Source organism: Telopea speciosissima, chromosome 7 (assembly GCF_018873765.1).
Source record: "Telopea speciosissima isolate NSW1024214 ecotype Mountain lineage chromosome 7, Tspe_v1, whole genome shotgun sequence".
Classification (NCBI taxonomy): domain Eukaryota; kingdom Viridiplantae; phylum Streptophyta; class Magnoliopsida; order Proteales; family Proteaceae; genus Telopea; species Telopea speciosissima.
In genome coordinates, this window is record NC_057922.1 from 39,976,981 (window position 1) to 39,991,665 (window position 14,685).

At 42.5% G+C, this 14,685-nt stretch overlaps 1 long non-coding RNA gene across 1 annotated transcript; it reads left to right on the forward strand.

Annotated features, from left to right (window-relative positions):
- The first annotated feature begins 14,120 nt into the window (after nt 1-14,120).
- On the forward strand, nt 14,121-14,502 carry LOC122667079. The gene is made up of 3 exons (XR_006333755.1): nt 14,121-14,159; nt 14,251-14,330; nt 14,421-14,502. It is a non-coding gene; the product is annotated as an uncharacterized LOC122667079 (long non-coding RNA).
- Nucleotides 14,503-14,685: the final 183 nt, after the last annotated feature.

Genomic DNA, 14,685 nt, shown 5'->3' on the forward strand with positions numbered 1-14,685 from the left:
GGGAGGGGATCACTTGGATAATGACTATCCAAAGGGAAGAAGGGGTGATGACATCACCCACATGATAGTTGTTGTAGTGATAGTGATTTACTCACTCTCTCACATCAGTTATTGAAGCCGACTTACATTTTCCTCTTCTTGTTTCTATATAAAGGAGGGAGAGTAAGAGATGTACTAATAGATTTCGAGATGAAGACTTATTGTGAGATCTCTTCTTTTGTGGATCCTAGACCCTAATAATCAAAGTGCTATCATAGAGTTAATTTTTCTTTTGTGGGTCTTAGACCCTATTAATCTAGGTGGCGACTCCAACATTGAATTCACCTCTCTTCTCCCCAAAGAGTGGTGAGGTGGAGGACACATTGCGAACCCCTACCATATCATTGTCCTCACACATAACAACCCCTTCCTTAGAATCCCTTTGTAACCTAGGATTTCAAAGAGAAGGAGAGGAGGCGGAGAGCTTGTAGGACAACTCTCAAATCAAAACTGGAGAATGCTCTGATACCAATTTGGAAATGAGATCAATTCAAGAGAGGAGAGGAGAAGGTAGGCAGCGAGAAGAGAACAAGAGAAGATGGGAGGAAGAGAAGAGATGAGAAGAAGAGAAGGAGATGATAACAAAATGTTGGAGAGAGTTGATTTCTCTCCCCTATTTGATTTATTAATATGAAGTGAGAATTATAACCACCTCCCTTGGGAGGTAAGAGGTAAAAAAAGAAAATTATAACATAAGACAATAAGACACTAAACTAGTGCCAATATTATCCTTATTACATAAACTCCAACACAATGTGCATGCATGTTTTGCATACTACCATGGGCCTGGCTACCAGGGCCATTTATGGTTGGCCCTGCAAAGCCATGGCTTAAACTCGAACTAATTTAAGAAAGGGTTCAATATGCGTACCCCCCTAAAATGCACCCAATATTCCTCGTACCCCGCTAAGGTTCTGACAAGTCCATGTACCACCCCTAAAAATTCCACGTACCACCCCTACTTTACCCCCCTAAAGCCATTTTAGTCCACACCCAGCATTAAATGCTAAAAAATGACCAAACTACCCTTTCTTCTATCTTTTCTAAAATTTGAAAAGACCTAATGCCCTGACCTATTTGCTAAAATTTGAAAAGGCCAAAATACCCTCATCTTCCCCAAATCATCATCTTCTTTTACAATGTAGATACCCAATACTACCACCACCACCACCCAACATTACCATCACCACCGTGAAGCCCCACCTCCAGCACCACCTCCAACTCCTCCACCTTTACCAATTCCACCACCTAGTCCCCCTCCCTTGCTTATTCGTCCACCAACACCGTCGCCCTTACCATTGAAATTCAGGCACCCATGGCAGGTAAAGTGTGAACCTCCTCAGTGCTCCTAGGCTGTAGCAAAACCTTGCTCCAGCCCTTGTATTTCCGCATCCAATCCTCATTTGCTGTCAACAGCCTATCTTCATCCTGAATGACATTTTTCTCCCCTAATATCTCTTTAAAATAGGCAGTGTCATCAGAATTTATCATTGAAAATGAAGGGTTCCTCTGAACTCTTGCAGCCCCCGAAGCAAAGGAACGACAATGGATTCTGTAAATTTTGTACAAATTTCTTGTTGGAAAATTTTGAAGGTTTCCAATGGAATCTCTTAAAGGATGGGAATATGTTTCAACATTCTGCTTTTCATTTTCAAAATATCGCTCTACTCTTTCGAGATTATCTTTGGAACCTACAAAAGTGTCTTCCATTAGCATAAATCAAAAAACAAACATCTTTTGCATTTTCCCCCAAAAGATGAAAAGAAAGGAGTGTCCATCAACTCTTCCCAGTAAACTATTTCCAGAAGAATCAACTGCAATACCCTAGAATGAAAACGATACATAACACGAAGCTAGAAAGCAATCAAATGTCTTGAAACTTTTAACAGTATCCCGCCATTGTTCCACGGTTTTGGTAGTCTCCTTGGTCAGTGAATCAAGCAACAGTTGTGTTTATGATCAATCTCTGGAAATTAACACAAATTAAGTAGAGAAAAGGGAAAAATAATCTATGAAATTCCCTATAAGAAAATTCTAGATGGGGTGCAGAAAGGAAAGGGAGGGGGAATCGGTGGCAGAATTGGTAAAGGTGGAGGAGTTGGAAGTGGTGCTGGAGGTGGGGCTTCATGGTGGGGATGGTGTTAATGGTGGGTGGCAGTGGTGGTGGTGGTATTGGGTATCTAGTATCTACATTGTTGTTGACAAAACAGGAATTTCGTGAATGGCTTGAATGATCAATGAGATCAGTCAAGCTCTCTATTTATAATAATAATAATAAAAGAGATTACAAAGGAAATACTGTTCATGACACTGTTCACGTGAACAGTGTCACAACCCAAATTATAATTCTACCCTTGTTCAAAAGTACATAATTAAAGCATAAATAAAATAACAAAAATACCCTTATCATATCGGATAACACATCTCAACACTCCCCCTCAAGTTGGAGCATAGATATCACACATGCCCAACTTGACTAGACTAGGATAAAATAACTTCCCACTGTCGTAAACAACTTTTACTTGTGCAAGGTCTCCGTTAGTCATTTAGACTAAGTTATCTAAAATACGAATTCGACATTAGGTCGTTATCCTTCTTGTTTTGTCTGGATACAAATTTGCATTTGGTATTCCTATTAGGGTTTCCACTCCATATGGGTTTGGTCCTTCTAACTACTTTAGGTTCATTCACCCACGGGGCTTAAGGATTTCCATCCCCAAGGGTAAGTCTTCCTCTCTCACCTAAGAGGGGAGCTACAGCATATACTAATGCCTGCCATTTTTTACCGGCTGGCGTGGCTGGCGTAGGCACTAACATTTCGACCTCACAACATCTAATTAGATTAAACAATAACCATGAATGGGCCAAACCACATGGCTGTAAAACTAGGGTATAGGCACATAATCATCACATATAGGTGTGTCCACAAGGTCTCAAAATTTTGGGCTCAAATTCCTAAAAGAAAACGGACAGACTCACCGAATGAATCAATGTTGTGAGTCCGTTCGTGGCTCCATCGCAAAATAGGCAGGACGGACTAACAGATGGATTATGTAACATGAATCTGTTCGTTCTTCCATTCTCAGAAAGCTTTTTGGTTTGGTAAAAATACCGAGGCGAACGAAACTACGGGCGGACTCACAATGGTGGATCCGTTCGATGTTCCGTGCAGTTTTAGGAACGAAAATTTTCAATTTTGTGCTGGACGGATTCACGGACGGAATCACGATGGTGGATCCATTTGCAAAATTTTATAAAAATAGAGCGACGAGTTTTTCAAACTCATTTTGGCTCCAAAAGGGAAGAACGAAACCGCAGCGTGCAGGGTCTCCAAGAAGCCTCCATTTGTGCTTCCCTCATCCCTCTCTTGGTGATTTTGGTGAACCAAGACCTCAAGGTCGATCTCCTCTGACTCAAGGTAAGATTCTCTCCCTGCTTCTCTCTTCCTTACTCTCTTCCTTTCCATTTCTAGGGTTCTTTTATGCCCTTTCATTTTCTTCCTCTTCCCATCGATTTGGGATAACTATTTCAAATTTTGGTGTACATGTTGCCTTAGATTGCATCCTCATAACCATATAAACACTGGAATCATGCCGAAATCGATTGAGACTAGGGTTTCTAGTCGAATCAAGCCCTAACCATTTGATGCTACTGTTTTAGTAAATTTTGTATGTATAAAGTGTTTGGATTGAATCTTAAAATTCCTTTCAAGGAACTCTAGAAATTAGTCAAGTTTACCATGCCTAGTTGAACTATTTTAGTTGTTTCTAGGTAATGGTTGGGATAAAATTCTCAAATCCTCACTACTTTGGGAAAAACCTCAAAGGCATGACTAATCCATTATATACCCTAAAATTTCATAGAAAATAATTCCGTTGACACATCCTCAAGCATGTTCACTTGTTCGTGTGGTTGTGAATATAGGATTTGAAATTCATGCTCTCCCATCTTATTCTATCATATTCCATCTTTGTCTCTTGTTGAGGTTTTCCATTTACTCAAATTACTTGTTTGATATTTGATTGGGGGTATAGAGTAGTCAAGAGTATAGGTTGTCCCTATCGATTTCATCCCTTCATGCCTATGCCCTAGGGATTTTATATGGATTTATATATATATATATATATATATATATATATATAACTTATCTCTTTTCCCCAAGTTAATCATACCTTCAAATAGTAATCATGTCTTATCTTATCATTGTGTAACCCTTCTCATCCAATAACTTTCCATACAACATAGGCATTTGTATTTATATTTGTACTCGCTAATCATATCTTATTCATTCTAGTTTGGCTCAATTATTGTTGTCCTTTTTGGTGGTCTCTTGTGTGTAGGAATTTTCTATGGCTCCTCGAAGGCGTAGTGATTTACCCATTGTGCAAGCTCCCCCTCTAGCCTTCAATATGGGGAGGTTTATATCAGTGGAGACCGAGGGAATTTATTGAGAGCATCTTCATAACAAAAAGATTCTGGTGGAAAGGGATATGATAGAGGAGGAATTGATTGCCTTCAAGATGGGCATCAGATTTGGTAAACTGAAGTGGAGTAGCATGCTAACTCACCCAGACTTTTACTATCCCACATTGGTTAGGGAGTCTTATTCCAATTTGGTGCTAGTCAAAGAAGATGGAGAAGGTGTTAGGTTGACCTCATTTGTGAAAGGGGTCACTATTGCCTTCAATGAAATGGAGTTAGGGATACTTTTGGATATTTTTGCAGAAGGGGATAGGGTCTTTTATGCACCGGGTAGTGATCCTAACAGATGTCTGTCCCCTGCAGATAGTCAAAAGTTGTTCAGGACACTCACCAACAACAAGTATGATGAAAATGAAGATCTTACCAGGTGTTCTCCCTCTCAGCGGGTTCTTACTTTCATTGCAAAGACCAACTTGGCTCCCTCTAAAAGACACAGCACACAACCCCCTTAGATGGCAGCAGCATTGGCGTACTCTCTCTATACTGGTCAGTAGACATGCCTTCTATATGTGATTATCCAGTACATGGCCCATGCGATGGCCAATCCTCGTCGTACGAACACATTGCCATACGGTAGACTGCTCACCCGAATTTTCCTATACTTTGGGATAGACCTCGATCATGAATCCAAAGAAACAAGCTCTGAATGGCTGTTTGGGCTTAATGTCATGCAGAGGATGGGGTTGTATTGTGATTATTACAGCTCCAGGGAGCCGGTTAGATATGGGGAGGGAGGGGAACCCCAAGAGATTGATGATGATGATGAGGATATAGAGTTCATGGGATCCAGGCCGCATTCTGCAAGGGCTTCTAGTGCCAGAGAGGGAGGTGGAGGTGATGTTCTTTTGGCCATCAGGCGGATGAACCTGAGGATGATGGAGGGTTTGAAGAAGTTAAGAAGCAGTTCTCTTCTCAGGGCCAGCGGCTTGAGAGAATGGAGAAGGAATTGAATGACATCAACACCTTTCTCTACTATGGTGGTAGCGAGAGGACTGATGATCGTGACGGCATAGAGGACTAGCCCACTTCTCTCTCAGAATTAAAGTTGTCTTTGATCTGAAATTTTCTTGTCTTGACTTGGATTGGTTGTTGTTGGAACTATTTTCTTTTAGCTTTCCTTTGTTTTCTTGCTTTTCTCCTTTCCCCCTTTTTTTTATCAGCTAGTTTGGGAAGCTTGGTAATGGTGAAAGTATGTATTTGAACTGGGAAGGATACAATTACCTCCAAGGGAGGAATCTGAACAATCTGACAGTTGGATTTGATTATATATATATATATATACCTATTTTCCTACTTGGATCATTTTTCTATTTTTTGATTATTGTGGATTGTTAAGTGGGATTGACCATCTATCACTCACTTAGGACCTAACAAAATAGTATCACAGTTATCACTTAACAACATTTGTTTCAAGCCCTAATTTTCATACTTGTCTATTATCTTCTAGGTTCTCAATTACACCAAAATCGGTCCTCTCCTATGTCTGCATACACTTATTTATGCTCTTGAGGCTTTTAAATTAGAGTCCTAATTGTTTGAGAGTAAATCAAGAGTTACGCCAGACTGTGATTGGGGCAGAGCATCATGCTCTGATACCACTCTGTCACACCCCATCCCAATAAAGGGTATTTTACAAGAAAAGGGGGTGACTGAGACAACATGTGTCATCTCAATAATGCCAGGATCGCAGATACAGTGTCCCGAGCCACAGTCCACCCAGATATCAATTCCTGATAACATCAGAGGACGTATCCAATGGAATAAATAGCCCAATTACAGAGTTAGTGGAAGTAAAATTCATTTGAATCATATAGATATAGAGCATCGGTTCTCTAATGATAACCCATAATACAGTTTCAATACCCCGTATCCATCCGGTACATTCCGTACATTATACATAAAGTTTATACATAAATGAAGATGAATACAGAAATAAATAATTAAATCACGCAACTAGGGCACCATTCTTGGGTGTACATCGACATCCAAGTCCCAGCCACCGGCTCCACTTGATTCGCATCCGTAGGTGCTCATCAAGAGATTACCTGCATATCAACTAAAAAAAGGTTGCGCAACGGGCTTAGCTCCACTAGCTAGTGAGAGAGCAAAAAGGAATGCACATACACACAAACATACAATTTCCCAATTCATGATGCATGCTAATGTTAGATTCATTTTCCACCTAGCACACAAATTCTAAGTCAAGTGTATGCTACTGTGATAACTCGGGAGACACTGTGGGTCACTTAACTTATCGCCACAATGAAACCTCAGTTATCACGAGGCAGCCTACACTGGTAGAAGCCATCAGATCACCTAGTGGCAGACCCTGATAGCCATCGCTACCCCTGACCTGGCCTCTCTCCTCCACAGGCAACAGGTGCTCAGACTATCCAACACATAAACCCCTGTTGGCAAGGGTTGTAGCATAGGGAGCAAGAATCCTAACCATAGATATACTGCAGGCAAGTCCTATTGTCCTGAGAGGTATTCTGGGTGCATCAACGTCCCATTCCATCTAGTACCCGGGTACTAGCATGGCACGACGCATACAGATCAGAATGACAGTTAACAAGTTTCATAATTAATTCTGGAGTTCCGACACCGGTACACCCGACACCATAACCCGATACCATAATAAAAATATTATCACTTCACATTAGTAACTGTCCACAATCAAGATTAATAATGCAATGCACAATATGCTTATACTCATATAATAGCATGATAACGATTGTTTAATAGATATTCAAGCCCAAACAAATCACCCAAAACCCACTCATCGAACTTGGGTATCACCCGGCACGGTTGACATGAATCTCATCGATGCACCTTCTATCCACTAAGTTGAGTAGCCTAAGAACGCAAAATCAAATGTAAAAAGATGTATAGAGGGGTCCCAAGTTATGCCCCTAAAGTTAAAATTGAGTTTTAACTAAGACAGCATGGACGGACTCACGGACGGAAGCAACAGGGTGAGTCCGTCCCTGACTCCGTTCAAGCCAAAAGGTCAAAACACGAGGGACGGATCCATGGACAGAACTTCCACTGGATCCGTTCCTGCATCCGTTCGAACCCTGAGACCTACCCGAGAGCGAACGGAACCACGGATGAAACCTCTTCATGAATCCGTCCCTACATCCATTCGGTCCCTGAGACATTCCCGAGAGGGAACGAAACCACGGATGGAGGCAATAGAGTAAATCCGTTCCTGCATCCGTTCGAACTATTCTACAAGGATACACTAGACGGACTTACGGATAGAACCACGATGGTGACTCCGTTCATGCATCCGTCGAAGTTATTTCTGAGATTTCTTAAGGTTTTCTTGTCCATCTTGAAACCTGGAGTTCACATGGCACTCAAGGTCATGGAGGGGTGTCCCAGGTCTCCCTAGGGTCACTAAAACCTAGGCCTACCTCATGGATCCAAGTTCACATAAGGATATAATCCTATTTTGGTCCAACATATGGTTTGGGGTTTGAAAACCAGGGGATTAGCAATTAAAGCTGCAAGGCAACTGATAGAAGCCTCCAACAGAGTTTGGTCTTCACCATTAAAGCTCCATTCAAGGGCTAAGCCTCACCTTGAGTCCCAAATAGAACCCTAGGTTAGCTCAAACTCAAAACTTCTCAAATCAAGAGTATAAATGGAGAAGAGGGAGGTACCAAGAGATAGGACATACCTTGGTGTGTGGAGATCCAATCCCAGTCCTAGCCAGCCTTGAAGACCCACCTCCTCCTTTCTCCTTCTTCTCTTTTTCTTTTTTTCTTCAATCCTTGCTCGAACAGCAAGAGGAGGGAAGGTAGGGCAGCCAAACCCATTTGGCATGCCTTCCATCTTCTTCCTTTCCCCTCCTATTCCTCTTCCTTACTTCTTCTTCTTCTTTCTTTCCTCTTCTCCTCGACGGTTTTGGCTTATAGGGGAGAGATGAGAGAATATGGGGCTAAGCCCTATCTGTTAAGGACCAAAAGAGGCCGTAGGGCTTGTTTGCCTAAGTGTCTTTAAGACTAAGGATGGTCTTCTGGGTTTAATGAACCTTAGGGCTTGTTTGGCCAAGGTCACCACCTAATTAGTCTATTTAGTTAAGAAATGTTTGGGTCTGCCCTAAGTCTTATAAAGGACACATTAATCCTAGGGCTTGTTTGGTTCAAGCTAAGTAGAAGAATCCATTATTTATTTAAGTTAAGTCTTATGGGCCCACCTTCATGGCCCAACTAACTAATTAAAAGTAAGGGATATATTTCAGGTGTGGGTGTAGCAGCATAGGCTATCTTCTCTATCTTGGTATACCTGGTCTTTGCATCGATCAACATGTGGCTGACATAGTAGATGGGCTTCTATTGTTTGCCTTATTCTTTCAGTAATACTACACTTACTGCTACTGGGGTTGCCACCAAGTAGAGCTACAATTCCTCATTAGGTTCTGGTTGCCCCAACAACGGTGGACTCTCCAGCTATTTCTTTAATTCCTCGAAGGCTCTCTGGCATTCTTTCGTCCACATGAAGTCTTTGGGGCTTCTTAGGTTTTTTAAGGTTTTGAAGAATGGCAAGCACTTGTCCCCCGCTCACAACATAAACCTCATCAAGGTTGCTATCCTTCCATTCAGCCTTTGCACCTCTCTTACTGTTCGGGGTGGCGACATCTCTTGGATGGCCTTGATCTTTGCCGGATTAGCTTCTATGCCTCGGGCCGAAACCATGACACCTAGAAACTTTCCTGAGGTTATGCCGAAGGTACACTTTGCCACATTCAACTTCATCTGGTTCTTTCTCAATGCCTTGAACATTTCCTTATGATTGGCTAGATGGTCTTCGGCCTTGATGCTTTTCACGAGCATATCGTCCCTATACACCTCCATGTTGCGCTTGATCTGTGCCTCAAACATTTTGTTGACCATGCTCTGGTATGTTGCTCCTACATTCTTTAGCCCAAATGGCATGATGCGGTAACAGTAGTTCTCCTGATCTATCTTGAATGTCGTGTAGGTCTCTTCCTTCTCATTCATGAGAATTTGATTGTAGCCTGAGTACATGTCCATAAAACTCAGCATCTCATGACCTACAATCGCGTCGATTAATAAGTCAATCCTCGGCAGGGGGTATTCATCTTTGGGGTATGCCATGTTTAGGTCAGTATAGTCCACGCACATTCTCCACTTGCCGTTTGGTTTAGGAACCATCACGACGTTTGTGAGCCAAGTAGGAAATTTCTTGCTCCTGTTGGATTGGCTTCTTAGATGGATACACGTGGAGCCTATGTTCAAAAATGTGTTGAGGTATGCTTGGTATGTCGGAGGCTGACCATGCGAAGATGTCTGAGTTCTCCTTCAAGAGTCGCCCCAACTTACCTTTCAGTTCTTCATCCAGCAACGATCTAACATGCACTATCTTGGTGGGTTCATCCTTGCTGAGAGGGAATGGGACGAGGTCTTCCATCGGCTTTCCTCTCCATTCTGTGAGCTCATCCCTCTGATCGCTAATGAGGTTCTCTATGCACAGAGCCATCCCCTGAGTGTTGCCGTTATTCTTCTTGACAAATAGTGTATAACACTCCCTAGCCTTCTTCTGGTCCCCCTTGATCCAACGCCCTTCTCTGTTGGGAACTTCATCTTTAGGTGTATCGGCGATACTATTCCCTTTAGGGCAGTTAGGGTTGGTCATCCCAGGATGCCGTTAGAGGATACGACTGACCTTACTACCATAAAAGTGATCATGATCGTAACTTGCCGAGGGTGGTCTCTAAAGGGATTGGCAGTTCGATTGTTCCTCTAATGGAAGAGGAGGCTTCTGAGAACCCATGGAGGTAGGTTGCTTCAGGCTTGAGCTTATCATCACTAAATCTGAACTGCTTATAGGCCTCCAATAAGATTACATCCACGAATGCTTAGGTGTCAACCAGCATCCTATGCACGGCTCGATTGGCTATCTTCACGTGCACCACGAGGGCATCTTTATGTGGTAGGCTCACTCCTTCCAAGTCGGCATCCAAGAAGGAGATTACCATCTCTGTCTCGGCTATTTTGTTTGGCATCTCTGTTACCCCTACGAACCGAGCATGGGCTTTTTCCTTTCTTGTAGACTCCTATCTTGGTCCTCCCATAATAGTGAGGATTGGGGCTCCCCTGGTATTGCTTGGTCCTGGAGCATTTCTTCTTTCTTTGTGGCGGCATCTGTCCCCGTCATGATCTATTCTCCTCTCCTCTTATCGTGGGTCCTCTCTCCCCCAATCATGATCACTACCTTCTTGACCTGAATGGCCCTCTCGACCTCCCTTTATTTACTTGTTTAGGTTCCTCGTTTTGATGAGTTTTTCAATCTCCCTCTTCAGTTGAATGCACTCTTCTATGTCATGTCCTGTGTCTTTGTGGAAGAGACAGTAATTGTTTGGATTTTGCTTCTCGGGTCCTACAAGCATGGGTTGCAGCCAATTGAGCAAGCCACAGTCTTGAATTTGCATAAAGATTTATGACCTTATGTTATTCAGGGGAGTGTAGTTGGGGCTTCCAGCTCGATCGGTCCTCTCTGGGCGACGCTCAATTTTTTTCGATCAGTGATCACCCATCTCCTGTCGGTACTCTGTTTTAGTCTATTTGCTTTCTCCACCATCATCCAACACCAACCTCTTATTTTCCTGTGGTTTGGGTTCGATCACTTTCTTCCAGGCCTACAGTACTTCGGCCATGTTAGCGAACTCATTGCACCGCTCCAGTAGTTCTTTCATTGTCCTAGTCTCGTGCCTCGCTAGGTCCTTGATGAGGTCTAGGTCGTTTATGCCCCCGGCTAGGGCTACATGTTGAGTCTGGTCATCCAGGTCTCTAAGCTCTAGGGATTCCTTCGTAAATCTTGTGACATACTCCCTGAAGGACTCCCCTTGATTTTGTACCAGATTCAATAAGTTGACTGTGGTTTTCTTCTATTTGACGCTGCTTTGGAAATCGATGACAAACTATTCGTAGAGTTCTGCGAAGGTGTTTATTGATCGAGGCTTAAGTCTTGAGAACCACGAAGTGTCCACGCCTTTGAGGGATGCTGGAAAAGCTCGACAAGTGATGAACTCTGATCCGCCATACAAGGTCATTATCCCATTAAAGTAGTTGATGTGATCATTGGGTCCGTGGTTCCATTGTAGAGTTCGAAGGTAGGTAACCTGAATCTAGAGGGGAGAGATGCGCTCATGATTTCTGCCAAGAATGGATGTTGGCTTGGTATGGAGCGTGTTTCACCTTTCGTCTGCTTCTTTAGTCCTTCCAACTTCTCATCCAATTCTTGGAGTCTTTTATCTAGCTCCGCATCACGTGACTGTCCATCATGCTTGGTTGCGTGTTCACTGTGAACACGCTCTCGACCCCTCCTTGATGTTTCCTCTCATGGTGAGTTTTGACATGATGGCGAGTGATCACGACGTGATGAGCCTTGATGTGAACGTGAGGGACTTTCTTCACCATATGTCCAACTCGGCCTTGGTGTGCGACTTCCTCCTAGTCGCCCCTGGAACACCAATCTTCTGATTAAATCGTCCTGATTAGGTTCCACCGATCTATGTGTCGGTGATGCCCCATGTTCCAATCAGATCCGCAGATCCGCGGTTCTCATGAGTTGATGTGAAGGATTTCCTTGCTGATGGGTCGAACTTGTGCATCTCGCGAGTAGCTTCGATCTTTCACCTCCAGGGAGTGACCTCCTAGGGTTTTGCTCCTGTCGAGGGATTGGTTTTGTCCTTGGTAGTGGCACCACCCTCCTGCGGGAAGTCACCCGCTGCCTCAAATAATCCCAAAAAAGGTTTTGATCTTGGAGAATCTATCTCTGCAAGTCATTAATCTTACCCACAATTGCCGGCATGTTTGGGTCAGGTACAGCCCCACGGCTACTATGTTATTGAGATTTACTTCTCCCATGTCGATGTGCTCAATCTCCGGGTCCTCCGTCTCTTGAAGTTCATGATTATTGGCTCTCTGACGACAGCTCTCTGATGGTGGCGTCTCATTCCTCTCCCTCGCGCCATTGGTGGAGGGAGCTGCCTTCTTATGCGGTGCCATTGAGTACTTGAGGAAGCAAGCTACTAAAAACGTTGGCTAACGTCATTCCCACAGACGGCGCCAATCTGTTGTGTCAGAAAATCTCTAGTAGGTCCTTCGGATGCCGTAACTTGCAAAAGGACGTCAGGGACAAGGGAGAACCGGTGTGGTTCCGGCCTAGGACTCTCCGATGCCAAAGTTAGATCTCTCTCAGGAATAGATGAACTACTAGAATTCAAGATGAATAATGGGTTAGAATACCTGAGTATTTATAGTTGAGTATGGCGGTGTGGAGAGTCCCTGTTGGTGATAAGTATTCTTCATGGAAGAGTCTATCACATAGTAGGGTTTCTCTTTATAAGACGTAGAGTCCTGGTAGGGAAGTGGTTCCCAACAGATAGATATGTGTTCTTCATGTGTTGGATAACGATCCTTGATGTATGAGTCTGGATAGGATCACATCTCTTTGGGATAATGTCCTTCTAATGATAAGATGACGTAGACCTTGGCGGTGACATCATGGTTGGACCTCGTTGGCTTGCATGGAAGACTTAGTCTTTGGATGACTTCTTGGGTCTATTCCTCTTGGATTTGTCGAATGGGTTCTGTTGTGGCCCAGCTTGGGCCAACCTCTCCTTTGGGCCAGGACACGTGGCATCTCAGGATTGGCCTGTGTATTTGTGGTTTATCACTGAATCTTTTTGCTAAGGATATAAAGTGTTTTGGATTTGGTGATGGTAAGTACCCTTTCACCAAGTACCTGAAATATATTATGTTGCAAACATTTTCCTTTAACTAGTTGTCTGATTGTGTTTCCTTTCTTTCTATTTTTTTTTGGTTGGGGTGGGGGGGCGCTTTTCCCTTTAGCATCAACACATGGGTAGACTGTCTTCAAACTCTTTCCTGATGGATGACCTTGTCATGGTATTAATGATACTCTTGCAAGATACAAAGAGACTATTGCTTGTTTAGAATTGTCAAGTTTGTAATCCTTTATTATTTTCTCTCTTCTGCTCTAAAAATGTGGGTTTCATATGGATGATACCTTTTGTTAAAGTGTATTGAGTAATTAGGGCTGGAGATAATCTTGACTAGGATATCCTAGTCGAGATTCCTCTCTAATTAACTCCTATTTTTTCTATTATGATTTACTTCCAAGTTTAGTTTATTTTTTATTTTATATCTATGGATCCTAATATGATTAGGAATCCTCTTTTGTAACCTGAGTATGAATAAGACAATAAAGGGAGAGTGGGGGACTGTTATGCTCGGTTATTGCAACCAACAGTCCTCTTTCCTCTTCTTTCCTCACTCTCGGTTATGGTATTTTAGTGTTCTGATCTGCTACAACTTATTCAGAACACCCGTTGGTGTGATGTGTAGATTCTTCCCCATACTGCCCCTCTCCTTTTTCTATTTTCCTCCTCTTTTGAAACCTATCAGTGAACTATAAATTTAAAAATCCTTTTCACATAATTTGAAGAATTAATTATATCCTCTTGTACATTGGTTCATATAGATCCAACCTCTTTTGCACCAATTATTATTAAGGCATCACTTGATATAGTGGAGAGAAGCAATAGGAAATATCACATTCTAGTCATCTTTTCTGATGGGCAGGTTTGTAATCTTTCTTTTGTGGCAAGGATTTCTTGTTTTTTCTTTCCACTCTTAGCCATGCATTTATTTTGCTTTCCCATTCCATTTATAGATTGCAAGGGAGAATAATTTACAAGATGAAATGCTTAGTCCACAGTAACAAGAAACTATAGATTGTATAGTTGAAGCTAGGTAAAAATATTGAGAATGTGGACCCCTATCAATTTAAAAATATGTTCTGCTTGATACTTCTACTGACTGATGGAGTTTCTTGATATTTAGCCAATATCCTCTCTCAATTATTTTGGTTGGTGTGGGCGATGGGCGATGGCCCATGGGATGCTATGCAAAGAGTAGTTAATAAAATTCCTCAACGGTCATTTGATAACTTCAAGGTACTTAAATCACTTAACAACTACTACACTCTGGTTTACATTATAATGTGTCTCGCCCAGTTTTATTTGTTCCACTCCCTATGATTGCATGTGGTTAAGGATGTAGGCAGTGGTCAACATAGCATCCCCCCAAAAATATATTGGGAGGTTGG